The sequence below is a fragment of the Phoxinus phoxinus genome, assembly GCF_949152265.1.
Source record: "Phoxinus phoxinus genome assembly, chromosome: 5".
NCBI lineage: Eukaryota > Metazoa > Chordata > Actinopteri > Cypriniformes > Leuciscidae > Phoxinus > Phoxinus phoxinus.
This window is the reverse complement of record NC_136880.1, coordinates 33,882,822-33,905,396: the sequence shown is the minus strand read 5'-3', so window position 1 is coordinate 33,905,396 and position 22,575 is coordinate 33,882,822. Positions and strand designations below refer to the sequence as shown.

Here is a 22,575-nt window from a genome sequence, read left to right as displayed (position 1 = left end):
ATCTACATGTGTATCTGAATGCATACAGAATATTCTGACTTTAGGACCCAGCGGAACAGCTCATTTGCTACAAACAGAGCTATTAAGCCACCTACTGTAAACATGTATGTAAACATGATGTTCCTAATGAAATATCATGTTTTATAAAAAAAAATCCACGAGAGGTCGGCAAAGACTCCCAATGTAAGATATTTTGAGCTGAATTTGAAAGGGATGAAATTGTGAGTTATTTTGAATTTAAGTCGAAAGAATGTGAGGAATGTGCTGAAATTATTTATTTATTATTTATTGATCAAATCTAGTAATTTAAAGGTAAACAAAAAAAAATCAAGAAATCTAAAAACAAATTGCATTAAAAAATTTAAAAAATATTAGGCTATCAAAATTAAATTAAATAGCCTAAGCTTTCTGGGAAGAAAAACAAATTAAGTAGGCTAGCCTATAATTTAAGGCTTTCTTGTCATTTTGACCCGCGAGGGAAAGATGTGTTAGGCTATACAAAGTGCGTTGGAAGGATGAGGGTTAAATCTTACCGACATCAGCCGAGCCTTTACCTGAGTTGAGAGAGAGAGAGAGAGAGAGAGAGAGAGAGAGAGAGAGAGAGAGAGAGAGGAACACTCAACAGTCGCGGGGAAAACTGACGCAACCTTCAGACAGCTCATCATATCACTGTCTTCGTAAGTTCGTAAACACACATGAACCCTGTTCTCTGCCAAGTAGTCACTGTATAATAAGAATTATGTACATCTTACTCTTTACATTACCGGTGACAAACATACGCGAGGTACACGTGTGTGGCGTCCGCGTGACAGAAACACCTTATTTCCGTTCACCGAAAATGCGTTTTTCAGTCGCGAAATGGGTGTGAGTTAGAATGCTTTTGACACTCTAGTAAAAAAACAACTCTGCATGAACACAAACATATTAAGCACTCAAAAACTGTCTTAGACAACTGTGTTTTTGCTGCTTTGTGATCGTCTTCAATATTTCCTATAGAGTCCAGCAATAACCTTTGCAAATCAAATAATAAAAACAAACAAAACTAAACTGATTTTCAGGCACAAATTGCATCGTTTCCTGAGAATGGCCTGCTTGCTAATGCCACAAGATAGACATTATCATTTCAATAAATTCAGCCAAAATAAAATCTCATGAGATCTTTCACAAATGAGAGACCGTTTGGAGCCATCTGGTGATGTGGCAGCATTAATCAGACATTCATTTTTTTATATTTATTTTTTTGTCAGTTTTCCCCAACACAAAAAGTAGTCTCTTTTTCTTTTCTTTTTTTACTTCGACGAGTCTGTTTCCAAAAGCAATTTTCTTCTATAATCTTACCCGAACAAATAAATAGACATTTGTCCCATTACAATAGGCCTGAATTTCACACTAACAAAAAAGTATATTTTGTATTAGCATGTTTTTTTTGGACACCATAAGCATGATATTCTTTCAAGTGCCTTGGATTAATGATGGTAATCATGTAACACGGTACCATCACAGTAATTATTTTCTTTGGGCAAAATGACCAGAATAAGTAATTTAAGCATTCCTTTGCCTGCAGCATTTGTGATTTTATTATTTTTGCATTGAGTTGCATACAATTCAATACAACAGATGGATATATTGTCACTCTCTCAACTAATCATAATTCTTAGCCACAGCACCTGAGCTCTCATATTCTCTGTGGTCACTGCATCTGTCTCTGAGATAGTTATACAGGAGACAAAGAAAGAGATATAAAAACAGACAAGACAGTAAAGAACACTATCTAACCTCCCCCCTTAAAGCTATGCTCTTTCTCTGTCAGACTTATTGAGAGGTGTGTATTAGTCTATGTATGTATGTGTTTAATATAAATCAGTCTGGACGGGGACAGCTCATAAACACAGCTTAGCATTAAAAGAGTGCATGACTGCGAGGACGTGTCATGCTTCCTCGTTTTCGCCACCTCGTTCGTCTATGTGCAGGGTTAAACAGATCGCTCTTTTAATTTGAGCCTCTCTATAAATCTGCGCTTTGTCATAACAGACATGTTGAACACAGCCACTTCGCCAAAAAAATGTTTCCTCACACCTCGGCGAGTGTCATGCTGTCAGCTTTTAGCTCAGTGTTTTCACAGGAAAAGACTTATTTGGATCCACACACGTAAGACACAACAGAGGAACGCAAACATATACATGCAAGGCAAAATTAAACAAACTTCAACATCGATACGAAGCCAAGACTCAGCTCAAACACAAACATGCTCACGCTAGATGTTCATGGTTTAATATCAAACAGCAGAGAGGCCTTTATTGCAGAGTGAAATAATCCCAGTTGCGCTAGCTAGACCAAATATCCGGGAATGAAGAGTTTTCCACTTGAACTTTGAACTTGATATGTAAATAGAGCAGAGCGGTGTGTTTTAAGCCATGTGTTTCAGTTTAGACATGCTGCTCACGTTCATTGAATAGCTTTCTGTTCTCTCACACAATACTTTGTCCCTGTGCGTGAAGTCTTCATTTGTTGTCAGTCAGTGAACCATTTACTTTTCAGAAATCACACAGACAATGTGAGAGGCCTTTTATCACTTCATAATGAAATTTTCTTTGGTGGCTCATAAAACACCTGAACTAAAAAGCGCGACTGGAGAAGAGTACAGCAAGACTTTGAGCCTGGGTAAACACGGCCTTTAAGAGTCCTCGTGTTTACAGCTGAAGTCTCCTGACTGCTTAATGAGATCAAGCTGACAATTTACTATTGTTTTAGTGACTACAAATTGTTCCTATATGATATCATACAGAATCGTTGTGTGCCCGCATAAAACAAACAAATCAAATGCCCTGGATGTAATAAGATTATTTATAGAGAAAGGAAATTAAGTACAGTATAATATAAAACAGATTACTGGAGTGCTGGGGAATGTTGCTTTTAAAATTATTGCATTATTCCTCAAAGAAGTTACTAATGATATTTGGTTTTTATGTAAAACAATGCACTTTTGCATAACTTTTTGCATTGTAAAGTGTGTGGGTAAGCCATGTCTCTAGAACCAACATTACACTGCAAATTGGGCATAGACGCTCAATCAAAAGTGGCAAAGATGCTACATAACAGCCTTGGTGTATGTTTACACAACAACAATGTCCTAAAAATTAAAATGTTTTGCCTTGGCTTTTATCATGTACAGACGTCAACGTTGTCAAAATGATCCCAATTCTCAAGGATCAGAGAAAAGGACTAAAAACACTGTATTATGCATGCCAGTCCAGTAGTTGGCGATGTCACTTTTTAAAGAAACAGTACGCGTATGGGCTGAATATGTAATGGTTGTTTGGAGGTGCATATTATATATATATATATATATATATATATATATATATATACATATATAGACATATTACCCCCAGCATTGGAACTGGCATGGGAAAAGACGTGTCATTAGTCATTAACCTTTTCCTAACAGTTCTCTGCCCCTCTGCTAAACTCTGATCAATTGCTATCATTCTGTCAAGCACTGCCACAAGAAGAATAATAGATCAGATCAATACTTGGTTCAGAGGTTCATGTTTGCCCAAGAGAATAATATATTTGAGTGTAATTTTTCATTCAGTGGCCACAAACGTGTTCATAACATCCTGTTGCGGCTCACGCTGATATTGACAGACACCAAATATGTGCCCAAATATGGTTAGTGGATTCGATTTCTGCTGTATTGTTGGACAAACAGTTTTTGTGTATGTGGGAGTGAGCAAGAAAGGGAGGAAGAAAGAAAGTGCATTTATTTTATTTTATTAGGTTATTTTGTTTTTGTAAGTGACAATGAGGGGTGAAAAAAAGTGCCAGGCTAGTGAGATAGAGAAGAAAGAGGGAAATGAGAAAATAGACTTCAATTGTCTATTAGAGAGGTTATTGGCCAGAGAAGATTACATTACCTACTCTTTCGGCGAGCTCATTCTCTTTACTCCCGAGAGGCCACCGTCTAATGAGGAGGGTTAGTGTTTAGGCATGGCTATAGCCTCTTACCCATGATGCCTTTGAATATACACAAAGCAATCTCACTCTAAAGCTCTCAAAACTTCATTGCAAAACACACAAAGAGGGATTTAATTCTCGCTTTTCAGCACGTACCTCAGTCTTGCACAACTAATGAAGACAGCGCACACATACACACACAAGAAAACGAGAACTACTGAGACAAAAACAATATTCTTGTCCAGGTTTTTTGATGCAGTGGGCAGAGCAGCGGAATCACGTTGGCCGTCTGTGACCCTGCGAGAGAGATAGACCAGGTTATGAAACACAGACTAGAAAAGTATACCAAAGAGACCGAGAGATAGAAAGAAAATTGGACGCGGAATGAGAGGGAGAGAGCGCACTGGATGCCAGAGGTTCTCTGATTTCATCAACAGCTATCCAAACCACAGGCCCTCGTGTTCTCCTCCCCGACACGGCAAAGCCTGCCAGCATCCACCACACTTAGCCACATCCCACACCAACCAGCCCAGTGCCCCGGCCGCCCACACCACTGCGTTCACAGATTTAGGAGGAGCTGTAGTTCTGAAGTAACTCTGAGATTTTGTGAGCTGATCTGGGGGAAAAAAGCAGGGTTGTGTGAGAGATTCTTTGCCTGTTCAGAGGGGAAGTGGGCAAGTCAAGTCAAACGGATCACACCGCAGGTCGGCTGGACTGGGCTGGGAGGTGGAAAGCTGTTCACAGACAGTTCACTATCAATCTGAGCTCAGTGTTTGGAGAGGAAAGGGAAAACAAAGGGTGATGTGTGTGTGCACAAACACAGCAACAATCTTAAAGTGATAGTTCACCCAAAAATGAGAATTGTCAACATTTACTCACTCTCATGCTATTACAAACCTCTATGACTTTCTTTCGACTGCTGAACAGAAACAGTTATTTTAAAAGTACTTTTCACTGTATGAAAAAAAAACTCACTAAACATTTGCTTTTGTGTTATGCAAGAAGAAATGACTTGAGGTTTGGGATGTCATGAGGGTGAATAAATTATGACATTTTTCATTTTTGGGTGAACTATCCCTTTAATACTGCTAATGAAAGATTCAATAAGGCAGTGCAATAACAGAATGATCTTATCTTCAGGGCGATTTGTGCGATGGTACTTTGGTGCATTGAGTTGGTTGCAGAAATAAATGGGGGGTGAAATAGTACGTTGAAATCTGAGTTGAAACGTCTTCCAAGTTTGAAAAGAAGCCTCAGGGCTAAACGAAAAGATGCAACCAAATAAAAGAAAGCAAAGTGCTGGATCTTAGTGAGTTGTTTTTCATTAAAGCCTGATGCTGATGCTTATAGAGAATTACTTCACTGATTTTAGTGCTGATCAAATATGAGTGATTCTGATATATATATATATTTCTCGGACTAAAAAATAAAATGTTGTGGTTGAAAAATCCAATTGTTTTATTGGAAGAATGAACAAGTACATTGATCAACACAGCAAGGTCGTTGATTTGAACTCCACAGGGCCCAAAAGCCGAGCTTACCCAAATAAAATTAGTTACTAATCATCAGAACGTTGAAACGTTCATCAGACCATTTTGCCCGACAGCAAGGAAAAAGGATTCGATGAAAGAGACTTCATGCTCCTGTAGTATTAAAGCTGTTTATAGACTTGGTTAAATATACATTTACATGTATTCATTTACCAGATGCTTTTATCCAAAGTGACTTACAAATGAGAACAACAACAGAAGTGATTCATGCTTTGGAGGTAGTACAACGTTTCATGGTTTTAATAGAGATAATAGCGAGTGAAACTATATAGTGAAAGAATCGTTTATTTTCATTATAGATTTTTTGTTGTTGATGTTGATAGAAATTATAATGTGATAAAGTGCCTTCAAATGCTAATCGAACATTATGGGAATATCATCAGTTATAATAGATGTATTATAAAAGGCAAACAATATGTTATAAATGGTGTTTATTTAGCAAAATAAGCTAGATTGCCCTCACACCAATTGTGAAAATTATACGTGAACCATAGTCTAAACCACAATATTGAAGTGGTTTTGGGTGCATTTCAGTTTGAAACTCATTTATGACTGATAGTGAAGCTGTAAAAATCTCTCATGGAAATCATGCACCAGTCTGTTGAAAGCAAATTGTAAAAGTAAATAGCATAATAGCGTAGATCTCCGCATGTTCTGTTTTCCCACGGCAGTGCAAGAGTGCTAAAAGGTAGTGTGCAATTGATTTCATGCTTCTTAGAACGCACACGCTTGTCTTTGATGCCTGTGAACATTGTGGTGCTTCTAAACAGTTGAATTAGCATGAATTGAGTGCCATTGACTGTGCTTTCCCTGTTATGATAACTGTATGTGGATGTGGCATTTGTTGGCTGCAGATAGTGTGCGGATGACTACAAGATGGCCAAAGTGGCTCTGTACAGGAGTGGACAAAGCTGACTAAAGGAAGTAAGCTTCAGTCTGAGTCCACAGAGATAACAGCAGAGAGTAGATTCTCTCCAAACTGTATGCTATTATGCAAAATGCATCCCATCCCTGTGCATGACACTCTACTTGGACAAAAGATTCTCTTTTAGCATCCGACTCATTACACCAAGGACTAGCTACGCTGCTGCAGATCAAGTATGACTTGCTTCTGCTAAATGCTCTGAACATAAAATTTAAGGAAACATGCTGCTGCTGCTGCTGCTAGAGAGAGAGGTTAGTTAGTTCGTTTTTGGTCTTAGCCATCGTTATAATATATATTTATTTACCTTATTATAACTCATGCTTTTATTCCTGCACTGGAAACAGGAACAAGTTTTGATGAGTTCGCTTATAATACATAGCCTATATTGGTGGCTCTTGCTCCTGACTGTCCGGGGGTCTCATTTATAAACGTGGCCACTTCCCACGCAAAGGTTGTGATCTATTAAAAACAAACTTGAGGGAAGAATGTGCGCACCTGTATCTAAACTCTGAGCCATGCGTACGCTCATGTTGGAGACAAAGCAGCTTGGCGACAGCGATGGTAAGCTGAGGGACTGATGGCATGAAGGAAAACATGCCAATCCTCATGAAAGCAGTCTAAATCCTCATTATGAGTCTTAATCAAAAATATCAGAAATACTTGTAGTGAATGTGAATCGTGATACTTTTGAACACTTTCCTGTGGCGATCTGCGTTTTAATGTTTTTAACTACAGCGAGAATTGCTTGGCGCATGATAATAGCAGAACTCATGGTCTGAGAAAATATTTTTGCTCAAAGAACGATCAATAATGCACAAAAAGGCATATCTGTTTCCATTAAAAATATAAAGCAATTCAAAAATACTATTTGGCCAATGGAAAAGATTGCGAAAAACTTTCTCTGAAATTTATTCAAAAACAAGGCAAGGATAAACTACTAAATAATTTTTAGCAATTGAATGTGACTGCGCATCCATATCTCGTATTTCCTAATGTCTTGTACCGTTAAACATGGGATCACTTGGATGAATTTGCATATGTAAATGAGATGCAGATGAGGATATGCATAGTAAACCTAGGTGTTGTAAGCTCCAAATATGATTCTTTCGAAGAGGAGATGGGGTGGAGACGCATGTACGCACAATCTTCAACTGACTGGGTTTTATAAAGGGAATTTTGCACAGGATCTGGCGTATACGGTTTTATAAGTCTGAATATTTTTTGGCGTACACCATTTTTGGCTTTCGGGTGCACGTACACTTTTAGTAAGGATCCTACGCACAGTTTTATAAATGAGACCCCAGATCTTTAGACATCCAGAAATGTCACACCTCTATGGAGCACAGTGATGCACACAGACTTTTTCGACCTTGATGAGTGCTCCCTGTTCCCTCTTTCAGTCCTAATACCCAGTCTGGTTAACCCTACCTGTCACCACCAGCCAATGTCATCTGATACTAATTGAAACCCCCAGTTTCTCTCATTCGGACCAGTTCCAGCACTGCGGGCCTCTGCGAAAATCCACACATCCATCTCTTTGCCTTTCAGTTTGTGTACCCAGCCTCCAACGTGCCTCTCCAGCCGGCAGGACGGCAGGGCTTCCTGACCGGACCCTTTGAAGGTCCAGGGAAGACAGATTACCTGTCCGAACCCCAGGATGTGTGTGTTTGATGTCGGCTGCTCACTGGAGTGTTTGCTGACATTGCCAAGAGGCCAAAGATGTCTCCGGGTCCTTTGTTTTCCACCTTTCAACACCAGGTCCAGTTCACTTTCCAAAACATTTCTGGAAAAGACAGATGCATCTGCATGATGTTGTTTTGGTCAATGTTATGTGCCTTACACATGGTCAGTTTGAATTTCTACAAAATAGTTTTTTTTTTTTTTATGTTTGTTTTCATAGTAATTTTTGTCTTTTGACAAAAATATGGTTTCAGTATTTTGTCATTTTAAGTTCAGCCAATTTTTTTGTAAAATGGCATCCAATTTTATGTGATGGAAATTAAACAAAAACATTTCTTTATATTATTAAATTTTATATGCATTTACACCAACATTTAACAAAAACAAGACGTGAACACTGCTGCGTGTGAAAACCTGAGCTTATAGAAATGACACTATTGCATGGCATTTTTTTCATTTAATTTAATTTATATTTATTTTTTTGTTTATTTTTCAGTGTTTTAGATGTGTTTTAGTTCATTATGGAACGAGCATATTCATAAAAATCACCGACATTATTGACTTTGAATGGATATATTTAAAACAATCATATTTTTCTAAATTTATTTTTTGTAATCATTGGTAAAATCTTGAGGTGATATTTTTTTTCCTCATATTTTTATTAACTGTATGTTTTAAATAAAATCAATTACTTACCGTAATTAAAATGATTTGTTACTATTGATATAAAAAAAAATGTGGTGGGCCGTTTACAAAACAACAAAAAAAGTTAAACTTTTTATGCATTTTGCCCATTCATTTACACAAAACGCGTTTTGGGGGCCTGAAAACACACACTTTGAAAACGAGTTTTAATGTGCAAGTTTTTTTTTTTAAACAATCCCTTTTATTATCTCAGTGTAAACTGAAAACACTCAAATTTGTGTAAATGGTGACGTCATGCGCATGCGTATTATGTATTATGTATTCAGTCTGTAGACTTATAGTGTTTCTTTACAAAGTGACGTTGCCAACTTCTGGCTTGGCATGAATAATACAGCGTTTAAAAAAAAAAATCTGCGGTTCTGTGTGAATGGGGATCGTTTTGATCGTTGTCAATTGTGCGTAAATGTGCCCTTAATCAGTAATTTCATTGACAACATTACCACTGAACATGGTTCCACATCATTTAAAGAATTATTAAGCATCTCACTTACGTTCAAGATGGCTGATGCTGTGAAGGAATGAGGCAAGCTGTACAAAGAACTGTCAGTTTCTCTTCATGTCTAATTATTTGTTACAGCTCTAAAACATGAGCTTTAGTGATTAGCTGCCAGAGATCGATGCGTTTGATCTCCTGGGCTTATTATTTCCTGAGATGAGCTTGTTGAAGACGTTTGTGTCAGACTAGACAGAATCGAGCAGAACAAACAGTAGCATGTGGGTAAAGTGAGATTTTTAGTCGGAGACAGACTGTGCTCACCCAGCCCCAGCTCAGTGCACGATCCTCTGGGACACAGCGCACAGGCCTTTGAAGTTCTCCCTCTTTCTTTTTTCTACCCTTCCACTTGCTAGACCTGACAGCTGTCTTAATGAAGACATACGCTCCCAAGTCAGCTAGGCCTCTGAGGAGAGAGAGAGAGAGAGAGAGAGAGAGAGAGAGAGAGAGAGAGAGAGAGAGAGAGAGAGAGAGAGAGAGAGAGAGAGAGAGAGAGAGAGAGAGAGAGAGAGAGAGAGAGAGAGAGAGAGAGAGAGAGAGAGGCAGAAAGAGAGATAGAGCCTTGTGCAGACATCTGTCAGGACAGGCTTAGGCTGTGTACAGACACCGTGTTGAAGTTTCCTGGGGAAATAATTCATTTGGTTTTTTTGCCCCTGGGCAAAACACAGTTTTGGGGCAGTTCTCTGACTCTACATCTCAATTTCTGAATTTCACTGCACTTCAGGGCTCTTCTTGTATCGGCACAGTCTCTCTTGCTCCTTTTCCTAGCATTCCTGTTTAATATTTTTCTTTTATTTCCTGTCATGCCAGTGGCGAGGCCAGACATTTTAAAGTGAGGGGATCTTGGAAAAATAGGGCGGACCTCAACGCCTACTCTCAAATTACATTTACAAACACAATCATTTTACAATTAAGATTAGTTTAATGTGATTTATTGCCAGCCAACAGTTTCACGAAAACAAAATCCATTTATAAATAAAATAATCAATAAACAGAACAATAAACGAACGGAAGGAATCACAGACGGAGTGTTTGTAAGTCTAAAGGCTTTCCTTTGGCCACTTACTAAGACTACACCATGGAATTTTCTCACTCAAACCACTGCCTGCTTCTTTACCAAGGAAAAGCTTCCCATAACTTCTGGTCTATAGATCCGTTTTCTCCATAATAATAGCATATTGGAGATTTGGCAGACGATCAGGAGAGCTTCAAATGTTTCTCTTTACAATGTGCTTTTCGCAGCATTAAACAAGGTAGCTAATCATAGATATGTCAATTGATTTCTTGAATGCATTGGCCAATCAGAGGTGTTTACGTTGGATCCACTCACCGCTCAAAGCCAGATTTTTTCCCAGTGTTAATTTCTGCACACTTACAATTCCTCTCATTATAACAAAGTGTAGACATTATGCAAATCAGAGATTCATCAGCGATGAAATATGAGAGACAGCTTTTTTTAAGGGACTGCCACATACACACTGCAAAGTTTCGGAAATGACATTAGCTAAATTCATGTATTTGAGCGATTTTTATTATTTTCATGTATGCATATTTTTTTCTCCTTTCCCACAAAAAAAATATATTTTGTCTCTCATTTGATCTTATGTAGCAAAAAAAAAAAGTATATTATGTAAAGTAATACCTGGTGTTATCAGTGATGCCTTTGGCTGGTTAGTATGACCCAGTTAGTGCCTTTGCTGGATGTTGTCACTACACCAACCAGCAGCAAAAAAAAAACATATTTCTGTCATAGTCATCGCCTTGTGGGCTCCAACATGCAGTGGAGCAGCACTTCGGGTGAGTCTTGGCTCGAGGTCCTTTCCCGACCCTGTTCCCCTCTCACTTCCCCCAGTGTTTCCGGTCTACCCTTGCACTGTCCTGTCAGAAAAAAAAGGGGGGGGGGGGGGGGGACAACAAACAATATTACCTCAAAAAATCTTTCTCCATTGACAACCATTTAAAATAAACCAAGTATCCTGACATAATATAAACAGTTGCAAGTAACAGTTATTGTTAATATTTCATTTTTATTATAGATGTTTCCTTTTTGGAGGGCTCTTAAAAGCATGCATTAATTTAATAGTTTTCCCTGTGCCAATGATTGCAGATTTTAATTCTCATATCTTGGGGCGGTCAACAACGTGAATAGGAATGCAGACAGTTATTATAGACATTCTTGACCTCAAATGACCACTTGACCGCTGTGATCGGATCATCTCAGGACAGATGTTAATAACCAGGTGTAATGAGGGCCAATAATCTCTTCCTTCTGCTCTCTTCATATCTCTCTATTTCTCCATCTGCTGGACTTTGATGTGGAGGTGTAAGGCAATCAGTAGTCTGTTGTTGCTGAGGGGTTTCGACTGCCTCTCTTTCTGTCTCTTTCTTTTTTTGCACCATTTTCTTACATAACCTGTCTATGATGCTGAGACAAGTGCTCATTTTTTCCTGCCTCCTGTAACTGGAACAGATGTTCTTACAAACTGGAAAAGGTTCCCGTAAGCCTTGTTTCTGAAGCTCTGAACCGCTCCGTCTTGAGTGATTTCAATTCGCAAGGAATCACAGAACTACCCAGAGAACACATTAACACACTGTACATTCATGGTAATGAGATATTTTTAGGTCATCTTCGAAGACGGTCAGAAATAATCTTCGTTCATACTACATAATTATTTTACAGTATGCAATTTGTTACCCATTCAGCTTGGATGTGCACTGACTGAGGAAGCAGTGATAAATCTTTGTCAGATTATATACATTGATTTTTTATGATATTTTTTTTAGTAACAGAGGGATATTATTTTAAAAAGTACATCGATTTGTGCTGTAACTCTTGCATATGTTAAAGAAACATTAGAGTCTGTAAGCATTTGTGTGATTGTCTTGATTGTATGGCAGGATACCGAAAGAATACAGACATCAAATTTTGACTCAAATTTTGAAAGCTGAGACACACAAACCAAATTGTCTGCATCTGTTTAGTTTAGGATGCAATAAAGCAGAGATTACCAACCAGATTTTGATTTGGCTTTGATTATAAAACTATTAAACCTATTGAATTTATCAGTGTGTGAGATTTGTCAGTATGTTTGGATTAATATAAATGATAATGATACATAATATCTAGTATAAATCTAGTATATCTAGTATATGGAAAACGGTTAGAAAACACTGTTCAGTAACACTTTACAACAAGATAATCATGTGTTAATTCATGACTCATTGAGAACTAAACCATTAATTAATGATTACTGCATCAGCAACTAATAAAAATTATATATGTTTAATAGTAATACATGAATTGTTATTAATTAAATGCATCATAATGTATTAATTTCTTAATAACATATTTTATTAACTAAAAAAGTGTAAATGAATGAGTTAATTACTACAATTGGTCACAGCAATGTACTTCAACTTCCAGTTGTCTTCTTTAATGAATCATTAACTAATGATTTGCAAATGTATCATTATGTTATGACTTTACTTGTTGAGGCACATGACTATTAACTAACTGTTAAGTAATATGCCATTTATGGGTTTTGACAGTTTGCACATGCAGTGAATGTAATGTCAAAGAATGTGTTTGAAGGATGGGTAAGTTGGGCTGCACACAAATATCAGCACACCAGAATCTGAACTCCTGAACGCTGTTACACTGTGTTTAAACTGGACGAGACCAGCTGTCTACACTGGACATGACAGACCATTGCAAGTCCAGTTGTCCATCGTAACAGAAGTAGTGCAAGAGCTCGGAGTACGTCAGAAATGGAGTGTGGCATCAGTTTACTGTCTGCGTAGTGTATACACCATTAGTCAGTCATACTATAGTATGACTGACTAATGGACGTTCTATTGTCTTTGTCCAGTCTTGACACAGTGTTATGAAGTAGCATTTGTCAGCCGCATGTTCTCAGTGTACTACGACCTCAAGCTTAACCTGACATAGGCCTATTCCTGTGCATGAACAACAAGGTACTGGATGCGGCAGTTCATCGGACTCAGTGAAATATTGGTTGTAGATGGTTGGAAATTGAAAACCATGGCTTAGTGTGGATGTCAAAACCAAAATTACATATCTCTTAACAATTAGTTAATAGTCATGTGCCTCAACAAGTAATGTCATAACATAATGATACATTTACAAATCATTAGCTAATGATTAATTAAAGCAGACAATTTGAAGTACATGACTTTAACCCATTGTGGAAATTAATGCATTAATTTACACTATTAGTTAATAAAATGTTATTAAGGAATTAATACATTATGACACATTTAATTAATAACAATTAATATATTACTTAATCTATTAATCATTTAGAATCTTTATTAGTTACGATTGCAGTAATCATTAATTAATGGTTTAGTTCTTCATGAGTAATACATTAACACATGATTATCTGTGCATTAGTTAAACATGAATTAATGCATATTAGTGCACCCGTATTGTAAAGTGTTACCCATGTTCTAACTTTGGACTAGGAAAAGGGCTGGGTTTGGCAAAGACAATGCCGTCAATCTGTTAGAAATCACTGAGAGAAAACTAGGAAACAAAGAACATTCTGTGACGATGTGAAAAACCCCAAAGGAAAATTAAGTTTCAGCTTTGTCTTACATAGTCTATATATGTAAACGAATATGCATTGCTTAGTCCAGATACTTTGGTTTTGCAAAAATGTAATATAAATATTCAAGCTCATGCTGAAATCTTTTACTTTTGACTTCTGAGATCTGAAACTCTCAGGAGAAAGATCTGAGGAGTTCAAGCAAATGCCTCAATTTGCTTTTCATTTAACTGCATTGCTGTCGTGAAAACAACAACAACTGGATATTAAAGAGATCTCATTTGTTCTTTTTTTGTTGTTGTGACATTTAAATCTAAGAGAGGAAAGTGTGTTGATGGAAAAGTAAAAGAGAGAGTTGAAGAAGAAATGGATATGAGGAAAACAAGACGAGAGAGAGAGGCTCCAAGGTGACAAAGATCGTATTGATCAGCTTGTCGAGAGTCTGGTTTTGAGAGCGAGGCCTTTGCCACTGACATTAACCTTGCTGCTCTGACACCAATAACAGCTAATGCCTGCTGAGAAGTGATTGATCAAAAGCCGTCCTCCTGCACACACACACATACACTCTCTTGTACACACTGCCTCACATCATGATGTCAGTAAAGCAATAACAGAATGAATCTTGTGATGGGAAATGGAAACGGTCACATATCTTTATCAGTTGAAATATTGTTGATTATAGAAATGTTCACCCGAAAATGAAAGAATGTTGTTCCAAACCAGTATGACTTTCATTCAGAATAATATATCCTGGTGAAACTTTTTGATATAATGAACGTGAATGATGGCCGCCACTTTGAAGCTCCAAAATGACACAAGAAAAGCACCATAGAAGTATCATAAAAGTTTTGTTTGACTTGTCTGTATTTCTTCTGAAGCCGTAGGATAGCTATGTGTGAAATTAAAGTTGTCATCTCCTTGGCACGTTCATGACAGCAATACCCAGTTCATTTTCAAATTGGATCTTTTCATTGAATCATTTGATTTGGTTCACAAAACTGAATGATTTGTTCAAATATCAGATTTGATTTTCGAGTTCAACTCACTGACTCGATTATCTCAGCAGTTAACAGTCAACATTAGGGGGGGTGTATTTGCCATATGCAACAAGTATTGCATATACTGTATAAATCAATCCAAATCTTGATATATATACAATGAATACCTAAAATATAATTACAAAATTTAAACCTACTCATTAGTTGTAGAAGCCCTTGAAAATGATGTGCAAAGTCAGATATTATTATTATTTTATATAATTTGTTGGCATATTATATTTTAAATTTATTTTAATAAAGCAAACAAGTCACATATTCCACTTTAATGTAATTTTCATGGTATTTCTGTGTCCTATTTTAAAGTCATTTAATCGCATTGTGAAAAAAACGACCGGTATATTATCAAATAACATTTTTCCTTTTAAGTTCCACTGACAAAACAAGTCATAGGTTTGGAATGACATGAGGGCGAGTAAATTATTTTTGGGTGAACTAATCCTTTAATTTACCACAGCCCTGACAGTCTTTCTCTGCCCTAACAGATTAGACTGAATGACCTTTCCTACAGAAATCTACTCTTCTATTCATCTGAAAAACGGGAGTGGATTTTTTCAAGATGTTCTCGTCTAACGGTAAAAGCAGGTAAGGAATTCGATGCTGTGGGTGAAGTGTTGAGATGCAGGTCACATTCGAATGTACAGAAGAGTGGGTGAATTCCAGGGCCCCCAGACAATGGGGCCACTGTTGAGATGAAGCTCTTTCACACGGCCCGGGCGGGGCAGAGGGGAGGGGCCTGGAGGTGCACTGACAGTTCATGTCATCCCACCCCTGTCTCCGTTTATTTTTCAGAGTCATAGAGTCATTTCAGCATGGTGGAGGCAGGATGGTGATGTTCGCAGACACACGCATACAGACACACAAACTCAAGGCTGACTTGGGTGCCAGCACCTCAGCTGATATCCTCACCACAATCCAATTGAAATTTGTTGGTGTGGAACCCCAGATTATGTTTTTTCAGCATTCAAAGCCTGCAGACGTATACACATACAGTAGGTAGTCAACCAGAATGAGCCTTTTGGTCTATAAGGGCCACTGGCTGTGACTAAGCCTGCATGGAATCTGGAATCCACAGAAAGTTCTGCAGACCTCCATGAATTCAACAGCTGTCATTCAGCAAGAAAGACAGATGTGTTATGTTTGCTTATTTATATTTTGACTAATTTTAAAATGATTCAAGTAGCAATTAGGAATTGCTCAGTCGGACAGCAAAAATGAAATTGGTTTTGGGTCAATACAACTTTGGTTTTTAAAGGTCTGAGCAAGAATTTTTTCGTTGTGTTTTTTTACGAGTCTGGATAATCATGAATCTCAGTTCCATATTTCATTTGTTGTTTTTTTGCATTGTTACAATCGGTATGATGTAAAAAAAAAAAAAGATTTCTGTTTCAAACAAATTCTGTTCTTTTGAACTTTCTATTTATCAAAGAAGCCTGAAACAAATTGCTGCTCTTATCCATGCTAGGCTGCATGGATACTCAGGGAGTTCTTGCCCAGAACAGAACATTACCGCCAATCCTGTATGCTAATTGTCAATCGTATTTGACGATAGTGTTCCTGACAGAACGGCAGTTTCTAACAGAAATGAACACTAGAGGCAGTAAAACAGCAAACACTTTTAATCATTTTCGCACACAATTATGGATACAGGGGCAGATTATGGGTTATAAAGACTTGTTTTCACGGCTCCTTGCAAAATGATGCTATGACCACTTTTTACTATAGTGCATGATTTGTAAGTGAATATATTTTGGAGTTTGCATCACTTAACCAGCTCCATAAGTTTGGTTTTACTGACGTACTAAGCTTGCTCGGTAGCTCAGCTGGTACAGAATTGTACTTGTGATGCGGAGAGCTCGGGTTTGAATCCCGTGAAAGAGTCACGTTAAAAGAGCTCAAAGACAGGAGTTCAAAAACAAGCTAAAATACCCTGGTTACGATTGCATTTTTATGTCGTATTTGCTTTTGTTAACACTATCGTGTTTAGTGTAGGTGTACATTATTTTAAACCGTGATTTCAATTCAGAACTGCGGTGATGCGTACAAACAGCAACGTAGTTCCCTTCGCTAACAGACTTGTGGAAGGGCCCTTCGTGAAGGGATCCAGTTGTTCACTCTCGTTTGGAACACCCCTACAAATGGTTTCCCCTTCCCAAAGTGCCCTTCAAGGGACCTTTCACTTTAAAACGGCCTCGAAATGTGCATAACGCAACGTATTTTTCAAAAATGTTGCCACAGGTACGTTTTTCTAATGAGCCTGACATTACCAACCTTTTGAATGAGAGTCAAAAGTCAGTCAAACTTAAAAAAAAAGAAATGTGAACAGTATTTTGCCTCATTTAAATCCATTCCACAGAATTCTGAACATACTAACCATTATTAGCACAGAACATGTGAAGAAAAATTGCAGATTAAAACTGCATTGCATTAAAATATTTTTACAGTGCAGAAAATTAAACTTCTGATGTGGATTTTGTGATGGCAGCAGTATGAGACCATTATGTGGATGGAAATCCACAGAGACTGCCTTGGAACATTGAAATGGGTCAGTATGGGTGAAACCTCCAGTTCACCCACCAATGTTATTCAGTTCTGCCATCATCCGTATCATCTCTGTCTGTGAAGCAGCTCATCCCTCCTGAACTATGTGTTTGGAACATTCCATTCTTGCAGCGCCAGTGTGTTTGTGTGTTTTGTAAGGTCTCCTGGTTCTGGGTGACCTGGAGCTGAAGTGCTCAGAATCTGTTAGAGACCTCTTATGACTTCTCTGTAGAGTCAAACAGTCCATTTTCAGAGCACTTCGGGTTCAGGTCACATGTCACGACGTTGATCTGGCACACAAGGTCAAATGCTGGACTTGTTCAAACTCTTTTATTTTGTGCTTTAAGGAATTTGAACAGACTTTCACACTCAAAGTAAAACATTTGGAGAGTTTAGACTTTTGAGGTTTGTTAGTTTTGTTAAACTGCTTGGCATAGGGTCACTTGTAGCAGGAGTGATTAGGTTACTCCACAAGTGGATCAATCAGACTTGACCCTCAGAACACTTGGCAAGATACTTTGCTGCTTGGTGCAGTGAAACTTAACGAAATGAAATAAAGAAACACTGAGATGATTATTAATTCTGATGCTTGCTTGCTTGCTTGCTTGCTTTAAATGCAATGTAAGAACATTCTCTCAAGATGATGAAACGTTACAAAGTGGAGGAGATGATGTACTATGATGGACCAAGGGAATTTAAGGGATAGTTGACCCACAAATATAAATTTGGTCATCATTTACTCACCCTCATGAGACAAAAGAAGCTATTTTGAAATATATCTCAGTGTTTTTGCAATCCAAGCCGATTGGAAAACCGTGCCTATGGCCGCATTGCTGACAAATGATATTACATTGCTACAAGTGAAATATCCAATGATTAGCGCTAAAAGCATGTTCAGGTTTTTTTCTGAAATAGAAATGTCGATCTGGCAATGCTTAATCATGTTGGTTGAAATTAAATATCCTGTGAGTGGCGCTAAAAAGTTAATGCTCTATCGCGTTTTAAAATAACGTGCCGCCTACATTAAACTATAGTCAAATCAAATGTTTAATCTTATCCGAGCGTTCCACATTAAAAGTGCAATGCTGTACCAGGTGAGCAACTGAGCAAATTTAATACATCAGAAAAAGCATACAGTACATATGAAGCTGATTATGTGATGTAAATGCCAAAATATATTAGTTTAAAAAGTCATGCACTGTGATAAAACTGTTTTGAGGTCATAACATTGTGCAAAGAGCCACAAAAAAGTCTTCATTAATTGATTATCTGCCCTGTTATCATAATTTGTGTGATAAGAGGAAAACAGTTGTTGGTGTTTAGTTCCAACTAGTGGTCATTTACACTGGAAACTGCAGGGAATTGTATGTATATTTTTGCAAGAATGTAGGTAGAGACACATTTTTACAATGGGTCTATGTTGGCTTTAGTCCATATAATGAAAGTCAATGGGGTCCAAAACAACACTGAACTTTCATTAAGAAAATAAAACAAACTAACAAACAAATAAGATAGACATTTATATTCTTCTGTGTTGTGCAGAAAACAAGAAATCCATACAGGTCTGGATTAGAATGGCGAGTAAATTAACTATGCTTTTAATGTATTTCCCTATTCACATAATATTCTTTGCAATTACTAAAAACTCCAACATCTTCTCAGATTCAAAAATTCTGTCTGCAAGATTTATTTGTTGTCCAGGAAATGGTGTCACATATGGCCCTAATGAGTTTCTCAGTAAGTACTCTCTGACAGACATAACTTGTGCTTTGGTGCTCTTGACCCCAGCTGGACAGTTTCCGTCAGCTGCTGAATGACAACGCTCTGTAAAATGGCCTGATAAGGTTTTTTCAGCCCCCCCACAGAAGTCATCTGAAAGCAAAATCATATGTTTGCTGAAAAGATCAGAGTTGCTTGCCTGACTCATTTCCGCCACCACAAATTGTTTATTCTCAACAGTTCGTTTCAATGAACCACTTAAAAGCAGTGAGTCTGTGAGTCAGTGAGTAGTTAACCCTGCCAGAAAGAAACATTTAGCTTATAGCTCTATGAATACCTATTATTGTGTATCATGCTAGATTTTTGCTGCAATCAATGTATTGACAAGACACAATCTCTCAGAAGTACTCAAAAACTCACATTAATCTGATTCAGAAAGTGGTCAGTGAGAATGCTGGGGTTCAGGAGTCTGGTTGCTGATTGCAGACCTCAGGCTGAGCCTGACTGCAGTGATCATGATCGGTGATCACATCAGTATTCTCAGACAGGGAGACACCCTTCAGCTCTTCCCCTCTGCTTTGCTGATGAAATGCTGCCATGTCTGAGGGCAATGCTGAAAGCGCAGCGAGGAGGGGGATACGGAGGTTCTTTTGTAAATGTTCGAGAAAGACAGTGAGAAAAGAGGATAGGAAGAGAAAGAGAAACTGATCCACGCCAAATTGAATTCTAAATGAAGTTTGGGAGGAGCATGTTCATAATCCTGTCAATCACAGGTCTCGTTCCTGTGATAATCCTTCTGACGTCCTTCCACAACTCCAACTCCACATTTCTATTTCTATTACATATTCAGTAAAATGGCAAATAAATACATATTTCAGTGTTCCAGACAGACTGCTGGACAGGGCATCAGTGGTGTGGATTATTAGTGACTGTTTCTGCTGGCTACAGTAGGTGGCAGCAAGTAGCGCTCTTTATAAGTGAATCGTTGAATCACTCATCCAAGCGTTTCGTTCAAAAACACCAATTATTCAGGAAATAAACAAGTGATAGGTGTATTCGGCCTGAAGCGGCGCTGCACAGACCAATCGACATAAAAAGTATCGCTAGAACGATTAGAGAGTAGTCGGCTCCGTATGCTTTTAAAAAGCTCTCTTTTAAAAAGTTGAACTTTGATGTCATACACCAATCCATCTGCGAAGTGCAGCTTCAAGTCGTTTTTATCAGTGAATCGTTCGCTCAACCGATTTGTTCAAAAAGTGTAAAATGTTTAAAATGTTCATCAGCTGAATATCAGCATAATATGTATACTATATATATATATATATATATATATAAATAAATAAATATATATATATATATATATATATATAAATAAATATATATATATATATATTTATTTATATATATATATATATATATATTTATTTATTTATTTATATATATATATATATATATATAAATAAATATATATATATATATATATATATATATATTTATTTATTTATATATATATATATATATAAATTATTTTTCAGTAGGGGTGTTTAGCCGGCTGGTTTACCATCCAGATTTTCAAGAAACACGATGCCTGAACTGATCCTGAAAAGTTAATATTTAGTTAATTTCCAAGATATTTCAACATAAGCAAACAGCCATTGCTGGCCATCCATCTTCTTACCATATGCTAGTAAACAGTTGTTCTCAAACAACTGATTGTCTTTCAGTGCTTGCTGTTTGTATATGGTGAGCAAAGGCATTTGTTGAGGTAACTGAAGCTGGTTGTATTCAGTTTTTACAGCTGTGCGCTTTGAAGGGTGCTGTTATCAAATTCCAATTATTTTCACCAAGCATGCAGTGTTCCAGTTCACTGTTTAAATATCATTTATCATTTATGGAATAATATCTCATAAAGCATCAAAGTTTGGAGCAATCAACCTTATCACCATCTACATTGTCTGGAAGTCCATTGCAGTGACAAGACAACCAAAACAGACAAAGCTCGTGTTTAGATGATGCTATCGTCTCAGTTTCAAAGCTAATGTGATTTATGTCGGCTTCCTAACATGTCTGTGCCTGGTTTGGCTTTGTGCATCAGTTCATTGGGGCATTGTAAAGAGCGCTCACCCCGCTCAGACGAAAACAGGAAGTACAAACATTGCACAAACAACGGTCTAATCGCTTCCTGTCAGAGGTCTTTTGCGGAGCACGACCTGTAGGAAAACAACAGCGCTGTTGGTCAGATGGCTAGATAAGAAAAGCCATCTCGTTCATCTTTTCCTATCGGAGCAGGCAAAGACAAAGCTTCGCAAACATGTTTATGGTTAGATTTTTATTTAAGAGATACATATTTACGAGCACCCACACACTATACTTATGGACACCGGCCAGCACGCACTCATAACAACTACGGTCCATGCCCACACACAGTGACACTGCCGTGATCTAAAGGGAGAAGCTCAAATAATTAGACTCGAGGGTCATGGACCTAACACAACTGTGATCATCAAATGAGCTTGTGCATTAGGTTAAATTTATGTGTATATGTGCAGAAGTACTCTTTGCATTTGTGCCCGGGGATGTGAATATGTTTGTTGAAACCTGTGTATGTATATAAACCATACAGTAGTATGTGCTTGTTTGTTTTTTATATGCCTGTGTGGATGTACCATATGTGTGCTGAAGTTAAGCCCCTAGAGAACTTTGGTCTGCGTTATTTATGTTATATCCTTTGGCAGGTAGCCTATATATGTTGTGTTTGTGAAAATCTTACTGTATTTTATGTGAGTATTTGTGTCTCTTTGGATTTATATTTATTTGTGTTGTGCCTAAGGCAAGGGTTGAACTCGAAGCCTAAAAATCCCTTAGGCTGAAAAATATAACTTAAATCTACACCATGTTATCATCACACACACCCACATGCACACACTCACATTGACTCACCCCTTTAATAATAGGTTGTCAAAAAAGCTAGCAGTGTTGTGAACTATATTAACTTCATATACTTGATTAACAATGAATGAAAAAATACATTTTTAGTATTTTTTTATTATATTTTTTAGTATCTTGCTACAAAATACAATTATATTTATTTATATTGCATAACTAATATTATATTCAAATAAATATGTACTCATATATATTTGTTATGGAGTTTTATTGGTATTATATTATATTATATTATATTATATTATATTATATTATATTATATTATATTATACCCAACTATGTTTTTAAAAGAGTAGCTTTACAATTTCATTTAAATGTACGGTATCAAAGTAGCTTCTCCAACACTAACAACATGAAGACTTTAACCATAAACAGCAATGTCACTTTGAAGTACAATTCCTCATCGAGCAGAGCGGCTCTGGAAAGAGTCATATCC

General features: G+C 37.3%; 1 long non-coding RNA gene across 2 annotated transcripts in view; it reads left to right on the top strand.

The window, feature by feature from the left end:
* The first annotated feature begins 552 nt into the window (after positions 1 to 552).
* LOC306998802 overlaps positions 553 to 22,575 on the top strand; it is a 33,839-nt gene continuing 11,816 nt past the window's right edge. For both annotated transcript variants that reach the window (XR_013797662.1, XR_013797663.1), the window contains exons 1-2: positions 553 to 677; positions 15,419 to 15,518. This is a non-coding gene — a long non-coding RNA (uncharacterized lncRNA). The remainder of the gene's footprint in view (positions 678 to 15,418; positions 15,519 to 22,575) is intronic.